Here is an 18814-nt window from a genome sequence, read left to right on the forward strand (position 1 = left end):
ACGATATGCAGGACAGTATATTTATTTATTTACTTAGGGAAGGAGAGAATATAATTTAGGTATAATGTACATGGTCATTTTACTTTTACTTTGACATATGCTTATGTTCCTTTTTTTGTAGCCAGATCAAACTCGCCACAGATGCACATGCACCGCGCGCCTCACTGATGTGAGGATCCATTTCCTCAACCCCCTCTTAATCTCCAACATCTCCCTCTTCCAATGTTGGCGTACTTGACCGGAAGTGAGTGCGCGGTGGAGCAAAGTTCAGCCTGGGTCTTCATCAACGCAAGACGGCGCAGGAGGGAGCGGGAAGTTTTTCAGCCGCATGAATGTGGAAGGCGCTCGACAAATCAGAGATGTATGAAGTTTCTGCCGAGGTAATTGATGAGAGAAGCTCTCATGTTTTGTTCTTGATCCTGAAACAAAGCGACTGGTCAACGTGTTTCTGTACTATGCCCAAATGCCCTTACATGTTTCATCTTTCGTTTTTGTTGTCTGAATCTATGGGTCTCATCTATTTTTGGTTGCAGATGTTTGAGAGGGGCAGCATAGACATAAGAGGGGTTCAATATTGTTAACTCACATCATCCAGACCAGGTTAGCACACATGCCATGCAGATTCTACTACTTGATGTAGCCTTTCTCTTAGATGTAAGTAGTATTTTTACTGTGCTACTCTTTGATCTCGAGTAGTTTGTTCATATATTGTTTAAGATGCCAAATAGAATTAAATGGAATATAAGCTTCAAAGTTTCATTATGACAGATGAAAAGTACACGAAGGTAAACTGATATGTCTCCTGCCACTCATATAGTCGTGGTTGTCCTTGACTATAGTGTACTTAGGAGGAGGAGATGAACATGAAGAATGAGTTCGGCTGTCGTTGATTAATGGCACCCCCAGCAGCAGTGATAACGACCATGGGGTGGAGAGCACGAACATCAACAACCTCTTGGCCTTGTTGGCTTCTCCGACATCAATAACGACGACCAGCTCGCCATACGGTTGCTAGAGTGCTAAAGAATGGTGGAGAAGAACAATGGATTGTTGATGGAGCCAATCAACAAGGACGATAAGGACGGCCACAACAGTGAGAATAAGAAGGCGGAGCTCATGCGTTAATGATAAAGAAGTCAACAATGCCACCTGGTGTGCAAAAGGGTCCTCAAGGTATATGTTATCCACCATTGGTATTGACCCATTAGAATATGTAAGCCCCCAATGCAACATACGGGCAATTTATATACATCGTAGCCCATAGCAACGTTGCCTGCAGCATTGGAGTTGTATATATTAGAATTGAGTTATGATGGCATAATTTTTCTGTCCGAGTTAAATTTGCATTGTGTAAAAGTCTAACTAAGTTTTCTTTCGCATTCTTCTATAAATTGGAAGTCCAATATAGATTTCTCAATGTATCATTTTGGGATTATTTGATCACCGAACAATATTGCCATGCTGACCATTTCTCTTGTCTTTGCAATATCTATAGGATCTAATGTAAAAGTATAATGTGCTTCACAGATTTTTTTATTTCTTTTGATTTTGCCTTGCTTGTTATTTATGCTTATAGCTTTATATGTGAGATTCTATTTAGCGACACCTCTTTCAATTGTTAGTTGAGGTGCTTCTGAGTTTATCAATCAGGTGACGCATGTGGTGCCCTTTCGGAATGTCGTTTTTTTCTTCCTTGCATCTCAAATGCAAGCAACCATGCTTCTACCGAGGCTTAGAAGAAACGAAGATGTATGTTCCAGAACCTCTTTTATATTATTTCATCACAAAAATTTACTGCAATATTTGCTCTTTTTCGTAAATACACATGATAGACTTGAACGATCTTCTGTTATATTGCATGATGCCCAATTGATATGGTACGAGAAAAAAAATTCTGATTGTAAGGTTTATCTTCATATAGCAACTTCCATGAAATATGTTGCAACTTCAGAAATCTAAAATGATGGTTTTAGTATTAATGTCTGGGATGAGGCCATAGGTTTTTTTGATCCTTATCTAATTTTCAAAGGTTGAAGATGTCTTTACTGTCAAGTTTATAGTCATCAAATGGTCCTTCATTACCTGATTGCAGGCTGTTGTCAAGAATTTCACCCCATCCATGTCATTGGATATCACCTCTGGCTGCAGCAATAGTGTGTCAATCTAGCTCACGTGAATTGAGCTACGCAATGTCCTATTATTACTCTGTTACTCATAGAGTTGGTATCCCTAAATAGTAAGAACAGAGAAGATTCTTGGTGAGTTATTACACGTATTTTTTTGATCTCCTAGAAAAATCTTTTGTGGTTTAAGCACAACCCATATTATGGTTCTTTTATACCAATTAAGTTCACTATTCAACGAAATTCCTTTTCACTAAAATAAGAACCATGTAATGCTTACAATTGATCTGGTCAGCTAGATAACTAAATGAGTTAAAATTATGCGTACTATCTTTTGACATATGTAATGTGGGGTAGAAGACCAGTGTCTCTTGCTAGGGATTTCTGGAGGCAACATCCCTCTGATTGTATGCACTTAACTATTTTGCTTCTGGCTTCCTTCTATTGTATTTTATGTTGTCTGCAGATGCAAATACTTTTACGACTAATCAGTCTCGGATAATACTTCAACCCAGACATCAACGGAGCAAAGAACTTGATTAAAAGGTACATTCCTGATTACCAATGCCTAGCTATTTTTCGATCTTGACTAACACAAAGGGTGCAATATGTAGGTTCAAGGAGCTCCGACGCTTTCTATGACCAAAGAATTCATTCAAGCCAGATTTTCTTTCAAGATAACAATAATGCCCTAGGAGCATCCTTATCCATTGAACAATACCGGAGAGATAGAGCGCTACTGCCTTACACTTTTCAATATCCCTAGCTTTATTTTCATTATTGTGATAATTGTGGTATTTAAAAATTTAGAATGCCTTGTGCGATTATCTGTGGATTTTGCAACCCATGTAATCTCCTATTAGACTGGATATGATCAAAATAACTCAGCTTTTCATCATTGGTTGTCATCAAGTAGAGCTTATTTTGTGGATGGATGCATTGGTTTATGTTTCCAGGCTTTTAGTTTTTCCCTTATAATATTCAGTTGATTCCCATGAGGGGCGGCGACCCATGCTGGACGTGTGATGAAGGGAGTGTTGTTGACACGGTATGGGAGACGTCTCATGGAGAGAGGGGAGGGTGAAAAGTGGTGGATCGCAAATGTTTGGATGTGCTCGATCTAACGATTGGTATGCATGCTTCAACAATAGTACTTACTTATGTTATGTGAGGAGTAATGTAAGATGCAGTGAAACATGGTGGGCATGGCTTCATGACAGACCTGGCGGAGAGATATCAAGGGTGATGTTGAGGCTGGCGGCGAAAGAAATGGCCAAATGGGGCTCCTCAATGCAAGTGAGAAGGCTGATCGATTCCCGTGGAGCAATGCAATGTTGCATCAGAATGTATTGGGTTCCATTTTCGGGCGGAGAAGAAGTGATTAAGGCATGTGCACGATTCATTTGTTCATTCATTTAATCCTTCCTTATTTCACTCAACTTAGATTCATTAACTTTTGCACTTGCTCATGATTGATGGATTGAGAAATTTAGTGACATTAAGTGCAATGAGGACTATCATATATCCATAAAACTCAGATTTTTTTTCAATAGAACATGATCATGATGAGCCAGTAATATTTTTGATTTTTTTAAAATGCCCGTGGCAACACGGTGGGGATAAGGGATGTGTGATGTGCTTGTGTGGTGAGAGGCGAGGAGTAGCTTTTCCTTTTTGTGGGAGGCTGTTCATATTTGTCTATTCTATTTTTAAATTCAAGATACATACAATTATTTATCATCATTATAATCGAGATACTAAATATTTATTTATTCCAGTATGTGTTGAGTTATTTTGTTTCTGATTTTAATATGCTCTCATGGAATGGTAAAAAATTGGTTCATCCAATTTACAAGTTGAGTACTCTATGTTTGCACGTTCTAACATTTTCATGTGAAATCTTCATGCTAACTGTATGAAGTACTCATGCAGGATGGTTACAAGTCAATGAAGATTTTTTACTATAATTGCTCAAGTAACGTGCGAAGGAAGCTGAAGACAATATTCCTGATATTTTAGGAGATGCAAGTGAAGTGGAATAATGAAAATACATTGCATCAAGTACATTTTTCGATTGTTACTGTAAATGTTTTCTATACATGTGAAATTGGAAGTGCATTATGCTCATGTATGCAATCAGAAAAAAAATTAAAAGGCACGTGGCAACGCACGGGCATTGTACTAGTTTATCATAGGTATCGAGTGGTAATTTTTATTTCTTTTGAGTTATAAGTAAATAGAAGTGTGATGATCATCATTATTCATTTTTAGAGCAGTGCCCCAGTGAGGAAAGGATGATGGAGACTATGATTCCCACACAAGTCGGGATGAGACTCCGGACAATGAGAGAAAAAGAAAAAGAAAAAACGAAAAAAATAAAAAAAATAAAAGAAAGAAAAAAAGGAAAAAGAAAAAAAATAAACAAAGAGAGAAGGGGCATTGTTAGTATCCTTTACCACACTTGTGCTTCAAAGTAGCACCATGTTTTTCATATGGAGAGTCTCCTATGTTGTCACTTTCATATACTAGTGGGAATTTTTCATTATAGGATTAGATGCACACCCACTTAGTTTCATATTGAGCTTTCATACACTTATAGCTCTTAGTGCATTCGTTGCATGGCAATCCCTACTCCTCACATTGATATCAATTGATGGGCATCTCCATAGCCCGTTGGTTAGCCGCGTCGGTGTGAGACTTTCTTACTTTTTTTGTCCTCTTTATATTTACCCCTATCATCATACTCGATTCCACCCGTAGTGCTATATCCATGGCTTGCGGTCATGTATTGCGTGAGGGTTGAAAAAGCTGAAGCGCATTAAAAATTATGAACCAATTGCTCGGCTTGTCAACGGGGTTGAGCATGATAAATACTTTGTGTTAAGAAGACAGAGCATGACAACACTATATGATTTTGTAGGGATAGCTTTCTTTAGCGTTGATATTTTGAAAGACATGATTGTTTGTTGGGATGCCTGAGTATTGATGTCTTTATGTCAAATTATAGATTATTGCTTTGAATCACTTATGTCTTAATATTCATGCCATGATTAGATATATGTTCAAGTTTATGCTAGGAAGCATTCCACATATAAAATTATCTTTTTTGTCATTTACCTCCTCCAGGACGAGCAAGAATTAAGCTTAGGGGTGCTGATACGTCTCTGTCGTATCTATAATTTTTGATTGTTTCATGCCAATATTATACAAGTGTTACATACTTTTGGCAACTTTTTATATGATTTATTGGACTAACCTATTGATCCAGTGCCCAGTGCCAGTTCCTGTTTGTTGCATGTTTTTTGTATTACAAGAAATCCATGTCAACGAAGTCCAAATGCAATAAAATTTTACGAAGAATTATTTTGGAATATATGTGTTTTTTGGGAGTTGGAATCACCGCAAACGGAGGCCCACACAGGCCACAAGACACCAGGGCACGCCAGAGGCCCCTGGCGCATGGTGGTGGGTTGTGCCCTCCTCGAACGTCGGTTGGAGCTCTACTACGGGTGCAAGGAAGCTTATATCCAGAAAAAATCGTGTAAAAATCTCAGCGCAATCGGAGTTACGGACCTCCCGAAATATAAGAAATGGTTTTCGGCTAGATCAGGGGAACGGGAAACAGAAGAGAACAGAGAGGGAGATCCAATCTAGGAGGGGCTCCCGCCCCTCCGCCGCCATGGAGGCCATGGACCAGAGGGGGAACTTTCCTCCCATCTCTCGCCCTCGCTTCCGGTGGCGCCGGAGTGCCGCCGGGGCTACGATCGGGATGGCGATCTACATCAACAATCTCGCTACCTTCAACACCAACTTTCTCCCCCACTATGCAGCGGTGTAACACCTCTTCCCTCCGCTGTAATCTCTACTTAAACATGGTGCTCAACTCCATATATTATTTCCCAATAATATTTGGCTATCCTATGATGTTTGAGGAGATCCGTTTTGTCCTATGGGTTAATCATGATCTTGGTTGGTATGATTGTATATTTTATTTATGGTGTTGTCCTACGGTGCCCTCCGTTCTCGCTCAAACGTGAGGGGCCCCCGCTGTAGGGTGTTGCAATATGTTCATGGTTTGCTTATGGTGGGTCGCGAGAGTGACAGAAACTTAAACCCGAGTAAGTGGGGTATGACGTATGGGAGTAAAGAGGACTTGATACTTAATGCTATGGTTGGGTTTCATGACCTTAATGATCTTTAGTAGTTGCGGATGCTTGCTAGGGGTCCAATCATAAGTGCATATGATCCAAGTAGAGAAAGTATGTTAGCTCATGCCTCTCCCTCATATAAAATTACAAGAATGATTATCAGTACTTGTTATCGATTGCCTAGGGACAAATAACTTTCTTGTTGACACAAACCCTTTTTCTAAACACCTAACTTTTATTATCTTGCAAAATACTTCTAGTTTTATTCTTCCAAAGTAGTTCTAGCATCGCACCTACAAAATAGTTTCATACTTGATTCCGGTAAAGCAAACGTCGAGTGTGCGTAGAGTTGTATTGGTGGTCGATAGAACTTGAGGGAATATTTGTTCTGCCTTTAGCTCCTCGTCGGGTTCGACACTCTTATTTATCGAAGAAGGCTACAAATGATCCCCTATATTTGTGGGTTATCACCATATTATTTTCTCCTCATGTTTTTCCACTCGGGTTTAGAGGAGTTTTCAATGGGAAATCAGATCGCACTCTTTTCCCTTATGAGTTTTCCCTCACGATTTCTCATAATGGTTTTTAATGAGGCAATATATCCTCAAAGATCATATGTTATACTTTCTATTTTCCCTACCGGGATTTTAAAGGAAGTACTCAAGACATGTTAATTGTTCTCTGAACTCATCATCGAGTTTTCTCCTTCTTCAAAGGTTTTTCTCACATGGGTTATCAAGAGACAATAATCATTATATGTTGCATCATTTTCTCCTTATTATTTTTCCCACTGGGTTTAAAGGAGTTTTAGCAACATATCTACACTGTTCTCCTCGTATTTTCCCCATGGGGTTTTTGAAGGAGACTTTAAAGGCCATACAAGGATTTCTCAAGATGAATCACGAATATACAAGAAGACTTCAATAATGGATTATTCAAGAAGCGGTGATGTAAAAGGGGGAGTGTTAGAATTAGTTTACCACGTGAAAGTTTGTTAATAACCACAAGATTTCGCATCAGGCAATGATGAGAGGGATTCTGCCAGGGAGCAGCCTCCCGTGCCCAAGAGCGTCGACACCGATGAGCAAGAGGATGTCACCTCTAGCGATGATGAAGATGTGGCGTCCAGCGATGACGAGAAGGATTCTAGATCGCCGAATTCGCCGTCCCCACATGACTCACAGTCAGTGTTTTGGTTACCAAACGAATTTTTGCGATTGCGGTTACCGCGTTTACCGACGCCCTCAAGAAACACCCATACCGAACAAAAAATGTCGTTTTTTTGATTTTTGAATCCAAAATATTATAGTATAGTTAACTACAAGCCATCACTTACATAACCAAAGAACTTGGTGTGGCCTTGCGGCAAAGCCAACCTCTGCGCATGAACGAGTCGCGGGTTCGAGTCTGGCTCATGCTTTTTTATTTCTTTTTGAGGATGCAAATATTATGAAGTGCTGGAAAACTGTCGAAGCGGCCAGGGGTCTGATACGTCTCCAACGTATCTATAATTTTTACTTGTTCCATGTTGTTATATTATCAATCTTGGATGTTTTATAATCATTTTATAGTCATTTTATATCATTTTTTGGTACTAACCTATTGACATAGTGCCAAGTGCCAGTTGCTGTTTTCTGCCTATTTTTTACATCGCAGGAAATCAATATCAGACGGAGTCCAAACGCAACGAAACTTTACGGAGATTGTTTTTGGACGAGAAGGAACGTAATGGGCCCTGGCTGCGCCTGGGGGGGTGCCTCGAGGGAGGCACAACCCACCAGGGCGCGCCAGGAGGCCCAGGCGCGCCCTAGTGGGTTGTGCCCACCTCGGGTGCCCCCCGGACCGCCTCTTCGCTCTGTAAATACCCCAATATTTCCAGAACCCTAAAGGCATCGATGAAATATTCACCCAGCCGCCGCAGAGTCCAGAACCAGCAGATCCAATCTAGACACCATCTCGGATGGGGTTCACTACCTCCATTGGTGCCTCTCGATGATGCGTGAGTAGTTCTTTGTAGACCTTCGGGTCCGTAGTTAGCAGCTAGATGGCTTCATCTCTCTCTCTCTCTGAATTCTCAATACGATGGTCTCCTGGAGATCCATATGATGTAACTCTTTTGCGGTGTGTTTGTTGGGGTCGATGAACTTTGAATTTATGATCAGATCTATCTTTTATATCCATGAAAGTATTTGAGTTTCTTTGATCTCTTTTATGCATGATCTCTTATAGCCTCGTATTTCTTCTCTGATATTTGGGTTTTCTTTGGCCAACTTGATCTATTTATCTTGCAATGGGAAGAGGTGCTTTGTAGTGGGTTCGATCTTACGGTGCTTGATCCCAGTGACAGAAAGGGAACCGAAACGTATGTATCGTTGCTACTAAGGATAAAACGACGGGGTCTATCTCTAAATAGATAGATCTTGTGTACATCATGTCATCGTTCTTATTGCATTTCTCCGTTTTTCCATGAACTTAGTACACTAGATGCATGCTGGATAGCGGTCGATGTGTGGAGTAATAGTAGTAGATGCAGGCAGGAATCGGTCTACTAATCTTGGACACGATGCCTATATAATGATCATTGCCTGGATATCGTCATGAGTATTTGAAGTTCTATCAATTGCCCAACAGTAATATGTTCACCCACCGTTTGCTATTTTTCTCGAGAGAAACCACTAGTGAAACCTACGGCCCCCGGGTCTCTTTCTCATATATTTGCCTTTGCGATCTAGTTTTTCCTGGCATTTATTTTCAGATCTATTAAACCAAAATTACAAAAATACCTTGCTGCAATTTATTCTTATTTACTTTATTTGGCGTTTGATCTATCAATTTACTAGAAATTTATCTCACGTCCATTTGCCTATGTTGAGGCGCCTTACCCCGAAAGGGATTGACAACCCCTTTAACACGTCGAGTTGCGAGGATTTGTTATCTATCTGCAGGGGCTGTTTACGTTGTGTTGCTTGGTTCTCCTACTGGTTCGATAACCTTGGTTTCATATCTGAGGGAAATACCTACCGCCGCTATGCTGCATCATCCCTTCCTCTTTGGGGAAATATCGAAGGAATTTCTGGCGCTGTTGCCGGGGAGGATCTTCAACATATACGAGGTTCCTAATCACAAATCTCATCTACTTGCAATTTACTTTATTTGCCATTTGCCCCTCGTTTTCCTCTCCCCAACTTCACAAAATTTGCCGTTTTATTCGCCTTCTTTTTCGTTCGCCCTTTTCTCGTCAGATCTCTTGTTTGCTATCTCTACTTGTGTTACCATGTGCCTTCTATTTGCTTACATCTTTGCTTGCTAAAAATCTATTGATATGGATCCTCATCCACTTGCTAATCTTTTCAAAAGATCCAATTATGATGAACCAGTTGCTAGTGAATTGAGTTCACTAGATTATCTTTATGAAGTTTTGCTTGAGATTCATGAATCTAAAAATTGTGAAGAAGTGTTAAACAAAGAAATTTATAAAGTGATTCATGATATCTCCTTGAATGAAAAGCATGATTGCAATGATGTTATTATAAATTCCATTAATGTCAATTGTGCTAATAATATGCAAAACCCCAAGCTTGGGGATGCTAATTTTGATATGTTCACTACTTATTGCAATGATCATGATTGGGGTGATTCTTCTTATGATCTTGAAAATTTATTTAAGCCTCATGATGAATATGTTATTTGCAATAATATTGAAAGTGGGTTTGGAAGAGTGTCAACTTTAACTAAAAATAATCCCACATATTTGGAGAGTGTTCAATCTTATGAATTTTTTTATGAAAGTGGGTTTGGAGAGGTCATGACTTTATTTGATGTTAATCCCACTATTTTGGAAGAGTGTCAACTTTGCATGCATGTGGATCATGAAGAGAAAATTTTATATGATAGCTATATTGTTAAATTTGATTATGATCCAAAATTTAATTATTATGAGAGATGAAAATATGGTCGTAGAAATTTTCATGTTACTAAATTACCTCTCGTTATGCTGAGATCATCAATTTTTTATTCCTCTTCTTTGCATATGTTATATGTTTATTGTCTTGATAATTTTTTTGCTTATAAAATTCCTATGCATAGGAAGCATGTTAGACTTAAATGTGTTTGTCATATGTTTCATGATGCTCTCTTTGTGTTTCAATTATTATCTTTCATGTGAGCATCATTGAAATCTTATGCCTAGCTTGGGGCGTGACACAATAGCATTTGTTGGGAGGCAACCCAATGAATAACATTTATTTTTGTATTTTGCTTTCTGTTCTTGAGTGTTTGCACAATTATGCTACTATTATGATTCTGTGTTTTGTGTTTTAATTAGTGTTTGTGCCAAGTAAAGCCTTTAGGATCTTCTTGGGTGGTAGTTGTTTCATCTTGCTGGAAAATAGAAACTTTTGCGCTCACGAAAACAATTCTCATTTTTTACCAGAGCGTGATAAAATACCAATTCCTTTTGCAGGAGATTAATATACAAAATGCTCAGGTTGTCCTAATTTTTCAGAATTTTTGAAGTTCCAGAGGTTTTCGAAATAGTCAGATTGCTACAGACTGTTCTGTATTGACAGATTCTGTTTCTTTGCGTCGTGTGCTTATTTTGATGGCTGTATGGTTTTCTTTGGTGAGTTTTGCCATAGAAAATTTGGAATACAGTAGATATAACGCAGAAACAAAATATGAATTTGTTTGGTACAGTACTTATAGTAGTGATTTGCTTTCTTTTACTAACGGATCCCACGAAGGTTTTGTTGAGTTTTGTGTGATTGAAGTTTTCAAATTTTGGGTTATCTTATGATGGATGAAGGAATAAAGGATAGAAGAGCCTAAGATTGGGGATGCCCCGACATCCCAAGCTATTATCCAAAAATGAGCAACCAACTAAGCTCGGGGATGCCCCCGAGTGGCATCCCCTCTTTCTTCTAACGACCATCAGTATTTTACTCGAAGCTATATTTTTATTCGTCACATAATATGTGTTTTGCTTGGAGTGTCTTGTATTATATGAGTCTTTACTTGTCTTATTTTGTGTTTTAAGTCTTGATCCCTTGCTCGACACACCTATTTGAGAGAACCAAAATTATGTCATGACTTGTTAGAATTGCTCTCTATGCATCACTTAAATTTTGATGACCTATGGACTTGCTCTAGTGCTTCACTTATATCTTTTTGAGCATGGTGTGCTTAGTATTTTTGAAAAATGCTCTTTTGCTTCACTTAGATTTATTTGAGAGTTAGTAAAATTTTCAAGAAATTCTCTCTTGCTTCACTTAAATTAATTTGAGAGAGAGAAAGAAAAATTATGCTCATGATCTTCACTTATATTTGTTTGAGCTTATGAAAAGCAACAAATGAAAATTAGTCCCAAAGTGATAGATATCCAAGAAGGATATAATAAAAACTTTCATGAAGATCATTGGACAAAATAAACTTGATTCTTAGTAATAGTTTTGAGATATGATGATGTGATATGTGAGTTATGTTGATGAGTAATTATGCTTTAGTAAGAATGTTGGTGTTAAGGTTTGTGATTCCCTATGCAAGTACGAAAGTCAATAGTCATGCAATGAAATTATATCCTACTTGTGGTGCATTATTCGGTGTTATCTATGCTTAATGCTTGCTTATGAGATTATCCGTTTCTTGCTTGGTCGCTTCTCAATCTTTTGCTAGCCTTCATTTTGCACTAAGTATGATCTCTACTTGTGCATCCAAAAACCTTTAAACCATTTTTGCCACATGTCCACTATATCTACCTATATGCGGTATTATTTTGCCGTTCAAAGCAAATTTGCATGTGCCATCTCTACTTTTCAAAATAAACTTCTCTTTTGTGTGTTTGTTTCGCTTGCGGAGCGGTGAGGGGTGGCTAATATTTTTCATGCTAGATGTGTTATTCTCAAGATGAGTGTTTATTCACTTGTCATTGCACGAGAGTAAGGCAAAGGTATTAGGGATGCCCAGTCCTGAAATGAAAAATGAATTTACTTTATGTTGTCAAATAATAAATTCCTTGAAAAATGTTGGTATGGAAGGCACCCGTGGATAGGGTTAGCCATGGAAGTGAAAGTGTGGTGGAAAAAGGAATAAACTTTATTTTCTATTTAGGAACCGCCTATGATATATCTAGCATGCAAAGTGTTGGAACTCTAAGTCATTTTCATTGGTGGGATGGATACACCTCCCAAAATGTGTTTATCTCTAAGTTTTTCGCTTTGAGCTCTGGCACCTCTACAAATCCCTACTTCCCTCTGCGAAGGGCCTTTCTTTTACTTTATGAAATTTTTATTTTTGAATTTGAGTCTACATCTTCTTACAAAAGCACCAACTAGGAGGCAATATGATTGTACTTAAGTATTGGGTGTAACTAATATGCGAGTGTGTTTCATGAATGGATCAATGGTTGAGCATGATGGGCTAGGGATAACTTATTTTAGCGTTGATATTTTGAAAGACATGGTTGCTTGTTGATATGCTTGAGTATTTAAATTATCATGTCAAAACTAGACTATTGCTTTGAACAATATAAAAGTCCAAATGTCCATGCTATAAAGAAAGAAATATGATATGACATGATAGGCATCATTCCACATAAAAAATTCTGTTTTTATCACTTCCCTACTCGAGGACGAGTAGGAGTTAAGCTTGGGGATGATAATACGTCTCCAACGTATCTAAATTTTTTGCTTGTTCCATGCTGTTATATTATCAATCTTCGATGTTTTATAATCATTTTATATCATTTTTTGGTACTAATCTGTTGACATAGCGCCAAGTGCCAGTTGCTATTTTCTGCATGTTTTTTACATCACAGGAAATGAATATCAGACGGAGTCCAAACGCAACGAAACTTTACGGGGATTTTGTTGGACCAGCAGGAAAGTAATGGGCCCTGGCTGCGCCTGGGGGGAGCCTCGAGGGAGGCACAACCCACCAGGGCGTGCCAGGAGGCCCAGGCGCGCCCTGGTGGGTTGTGCCCACCTCGGGAGCCCCTGGACCGCCTCTTTCCTCTATAAATACCCCAATATTTCCGAACCCTAAAGGCATCGGCAAAATATTCATCCAGCCGCTGCAGAGTCTAGAACCACCAGATCCAATCTAGACACCATCTCGGGTGGGGTTCACCACCTCCATTGGTGCCTCTCCGATGATGCGTGAGTAACTCTTTGCAGACCTTCGGGTCCGTAGTTAGTAGCTAGATGGCTTCATCTCTCTCTCTCTCTCTGAATTCTCAATACAATGGTCTCTAGGAGATCCATATGATGTAACTCTTTTGCGGTGTGTTTGTTGGGATCAATGAACTTTGAGTTTATGATTAGATCTATCTTTTTATATCCATGAAAGTATTTGAGTTTCTTTGATCTCTTTTATGCATGATCTCTTATAGCCTCATATTTCTTCTTCGATATTTGGGTTTTGCTTGGCCAACTTGATCTATTTATCTTGCAATGGGAAGAGGTGCTTTGTAGTGGGTTCGATCTTACGGTGCTTGATCCCAGTGACAGAAAGGGAACCGACACGTATGTATCATTGCTACTAAGGATAAAATGATGGGGTCTATCTCTACATAGATAGATCTTGTGTACATCATGTCATCGTTCTTATTGCATTACTCCGTTTTTCCATGAACTTAGTACACTAGATGCATGCTGGATAGCGGTCGATGTGTGGAGTAATAGTAGTAGATGCAGGCAGGAGTTGGTCTACTAATCTTGGACGTGATGCCTATATAATGATCATTGCCTGTATATCGTCATGAGTATTTGAAGTTCGATCAATTGCCCAATAGTAATTTGTTCACCCACCGTTTGCTATTTTTCTCGTGAGAAGCCACTAGTGAAACCACGGCCCCCGGGCCTCTTTCTCATATATTTGCCTTTGTGATCTACTTTTTCCTTGCATTTATTTTCAGATCTATTAAACCAAAAATACAAAAATACCTTGCTGGAATTTATTCTTATTTACTTTATTTGGCATTCGATCTATCAATTCAATACAAATTTATCTCACGTCCGTTTACGTTGGAACTTGGAACTTGTAATGCACTAGCAGTACAAGGAGAATCCGTACATATGCTCCGTTTACGTTGCTGCAGAGGACCACCATCATCGCCTTTCTTAATCTTTTCCTTCCTCTTTTTTGATTTTGCCTTGTCAAGTCAAACCCAAAATAAAAAGGAATAAAATTTGCTCTTCAGAACTCATTGATGCATGATACTGACAAGCACTACTTTCATGTAAGATAGCCGCATGATGGGAGGATGGAATATGTATGAAATACAGGATGGCATGACATATTGGCATGTATGATGTATAAAGTGTAAACTATGCACAAGGTGTTTGAACTAGTTAGAAGCAATGCAAGCTAGAAACCATATGAAAGATGACACCAATATCAGTCTGCCAAATTAAAAGGGTGGCCTAACAAATGTATTGGACCAAATTAGAAGCAATACATCGCAACACGCTAGAAATAATATGCAATATGCAACGAATAAAGGTGTCTCATCGTAAGTGATTGATGCTGGATACAGAAGAGAGGTAGTTTCATGTAAGAACATGGTTAACAAATAGATGTAGTCTGTACCAAAAATAGGAAGGCAAGTCATATTCACAGGTATAATGTGTAAACTAAGCAGATGCAATTTACCCTAATTAGAAGCGTTACAAGCTAGACACCGTATGCAACATGCAACCACATATCACACTGCGAAATTAGAGCAAGCACCTGCGATGGTGGTGTAGGGGAAGGGCGGTCTTCAAGTATAGAGCTACGTTCAATAACTTCAATTAAGCTTGCTATTTCTTGAGAATCATGTGGAGAGGATGAAACTGCACTCTTTATAAGAGTAGCGCATCTCATACTAACCAACGGGCGTGACTGTCTCATCATAAGCGATAGATGCAGGATACACAAGAACAGTAGTTTGATGTAAGAACATGGTGTGATAGGCAGATGTAGTATGTACCAAAAACAGGAAGGCGTGTCATATTCACATGTATAATGTGTAAGCTAAGGAGATGCAATTTAACAAATTAGGAGCAATACAAGCTAGGCACCGTATGCAACATGCAACCAGATATCACACTGCCATGTTAGAGCAAGCACCTGGGGTTGTGGAGTAGGGGAGATGCGATTTGGAACTTGCACTGCAGTAGGAGTAGCAGGAGAATCTGCAGAGATCATCTGTTTCGGTTCCTCCAAAGGACCACCATCATTCTGTGCCTTCGTCCTTCTAGATTTTTCCTTGTCAAGTAAACACACAAGAAAAAGGAATGAAATTCGCACTTCCAAATTCGTTGATGCATGATACTGACGAACACGACTTTTATGTATGGCAACCACATTGTAGGAGGATGGAATATGTACGAAAAACGCTAAGCAGAAGGCATTTCAACAAATTGGAGGCAATATAATCTAGACACCATATGAAAGATCCAACCAAAATCACTCTACCAAGTTAGATGTGTCTCATTATAAGTGGCACTTCAACAAATTAGAGGCAATACATGTTTGAAATGATATGCAAGATGCAACCAATATTACATTGTCAACTTGAAGGTGTCTCGTCAGAAGTGATTGATGAGGGATACACAAGAAAAGTACTTTGATTAAGAACATGGTTAATACAAAGACGTAATGCGTACCAAAAACAGGAACACATGTCATATTCACAGGTATAATGTGTTAACTAAGCAAATGCAATTTACCCTAATTAGAAGCATTATAAGGTAGACACCATATGCAACATGCAACCACATATCACACTGCCAAGTAAGAGCAAGCACCTGCGATGGTGGTGTGGGGGAATTGCGGTCATCAACTAGAGAGCTACGTTGACTATCTTCATTTAGCCTTGCTGTTTCTTGAGAATTATGTGGGGAGGATGACACTGCACTCTTTAAACGAGTAGCGCATCTAACAGTAACCCACTCGGGTGACTGTCTCGTCATAAGTGATTGATGAGGGATACAAAAGAGCATTAGTTTGATGTACGAACATGGTTAATAGACATATGTAGTATGTATGAAAAACAGGAAGGAATGTCATTATCAAAGGTATAATGTGTAAAGTAAGCTGATGCAATTTAACCAAATTGGAAGCAATACAAGCTAGACACCATATGCAACATGCAACCACATTTGACAGCGTGAAGTTAAAGCAAGCACCTGGAATGGTTGTGTGTGGCAGTTGAGATCATCAACTACAGAGCTACGTTTACTTTCTCCATCTGCTGGCACCGCACACTTTAGAGCGCTGAGACGCTAAGTGCTTATCTTTGAATTGCACTGGAGCAACTTCTGTCTTTTCTTTTTTGTATTCATCAACACCGCGTCAGAGTCTGAAATACCCATGCATAAAAAAACAATAGTGTGAGTATGGGTGAAGTGTGTGCACAAGTAGTATAGTGTAAAGGTAGCAGATAGCAGGTCGGTGAGAAATAAATGACGGGAGACATATGATAGCTCTACAACATGCATGGCACACGAAATTACTAGATTCAAGGATTTTGAAATATGACCACAGGGATGGCTGGGAAATGCAGATGCTCCTCCAGCACACCACAAGGTGTGGTCCTATGAAAATAACAGTCGACTGAAAACAAATAGGTCAGTCCATTTTTTCTGCACCGTCCGATGTACAAAGAACGGGCAGATCGCCTTCATCTACCTCCAGCCAGTCAGTGTTACGATCTTCCTCGAAACGCCATCGACCACCGACCCAGTACCCTGCCTCCGCTCTCCCCTTGACCTCACCGCACCGCCGTGCTTGGCACCGCCCCGGCCATCCCTTCAAGCCCCGCCGACCTCCAGATCGGGCGCAAGTAACTCCTGCGCCCCACACCCCTATGATAGACACCGATGCACCGCTTCCCCGGCGAACAGGCGGACTAGGTGCTCCGCGCGCCTAAACGGGTGCTGCTTCTTTTAACCGCGATTTGATTGACCCTGAATTGAAATCCAGGCGGCCTACTGACCTCTAGCAAAGGTGAAATAGTAAATGGGAGGAAACCTTGTGCATTTAGTATAACGAAGAAGATGCAGTACGAAGTGCTCAACTAGTTTCTTTCGTGGGATGAATACGGTGTGAGCAGAGACGTAAGATTTGCACGAATAAGGGAAGAGGAGTACCTCTTTCTGCTGGCAGTGCTGTGTCCTCATTCTGTTTTTTCCAACGATCTTCTTGTGGTTCGCTGTAAACGAGAAGTTGTGGAGGACGGTGGAGCCTTGGACGAACCCATGGCCAAGTTGTTGAGTGTGGTGCGGTGGCCGTCTGTCGGCGGCGGGGAACCAGATCTGAGGCGGTGAAGGACGGCCTAGCGAGAACAGCTCTGGTGCGGTGGGCGGTTGCGATGATGGAGCGGCAGCGGTGAGGGGCAGGCGTGGTCGAAGTGGTTCTGGTACAGCGCACGTCGGCGTGGGCGTCGTGGAGGCAGCTCTACCTCGGCTTCATTTGCTAAGTCCTTGAGGGCATTGTGGTTGCGGTTGCGTTGGACGACGACGTCGGGGTACCGGCTCCGGTGTGATCGAGGAGGGCGGCGATGGATTGGGCGCGATGGGTGGAGGACGGAGGAGGTTGGGGTTTCACAGCTGGTGGAGAGGGCGTTTTGGCGCCCACGGAGTATGAATGGGGAAACGGAGGGAGGGGGAACTAAGGGTGAACAATGTTTCGATTTGGGACGCGCTTGTTTGAAATTTGGGGAAAGTTACAAACTTTGCCCCCATCTAAAATTTCGGACATATCGCGGGTTGGGGGTAGGACAGTAATCTCAGGTTTCCCAAATGGTGGGCGGGATAGATTTTGACCGAGCGCATGGTGTTTAGGCGCCCACGGTGTATGAATGCTTCTAGGAGGCGGTTGAGACTGGCATGTTGGTGAAGTTACAAACCTACCCCGGTTTAGACCTTTGGACATCGGGCCGATAGGTTACATGTGCCAGATTCAGGCAGTAATTTCCTACCACCAAACATTAGTCTCGCGCGGTTTCGGGTGACCAGAGGCTTATTTGGCGCTTCGTTCAATATTTTGGAGCAGAAGATTAACATTTTCGGTTCTCTTGAATTGAACTTTCAGGATTTGTCAAACTTCACAAATTTTTACTCTTGAAATTCCTAAAACTATGATTATTTTCGAGTGGATGCGGTACATTCGAATATACATTGTACACGAGTATATATTAAAAAATATGCAACTTACCTCAGTTCATGCATGGTTCCAGATATAATCTCCTTGGTTGCAAAAAAATAGTTAGACATGCATATGAATAGATAGCATGTTCAAACGCACAACAAAGATTGATGCCCCCTTTTAGATCTGATTTACAAATGCCATTATCTCGGGTTCAAATAGATGAATGCACTTCCTATGAATTTGAATCTTCGAAACCCCCTTTATGTTGAATTCAACACGTATTCTACTTCGTAGCTAGCAATTTGGAATGTATCCATGTAAGTGACAAATGTATAAAGTGCTTCACACTAACAACATGGAGTGCACTAATTAATGTTTATATATGAATTGCAAAAGCAATGCATTGCCTGTATT

General features: G+C 40.1%; 1 long non-coding RNA gene across 1 annotated transcript; it reads left to right on the plus strand.

Moving 5' to 3' along the window:
* The first annotated feature begins 880 nt into the window (after nucleotides 1-880).
* LOC123497740 (uncharacterized) lies at nucleotides 881-3704 on the plus strand. Its single transcript, XR_012181066.1, has 3 exons — nucleotides 881-2669; nucleotides 2738-3253; nucleotides 3344-3704. It is a non-coding gene; the product is annotated as an uncharacterized lncRNA (long non-coding RNA).
* Nucleotides 3705-18814: the final 15110 nt, after the last annotated feature.

This window comes from Aegilops tauschii, chromosome 3, assembly GCF_002575655.3.
Source record: "Aegilops tauschii subsp. strangulata cultivar AL8/78 chromosome 3, Aet v6.0, whole genome shotgun sequence".
Taxonomy (NCBI): Eukaryota; Viridiplantae; Streptophyta; class Magnoliopsida; order Poales; family Poaceae; genus Aegilops; species Aegilops tauschii.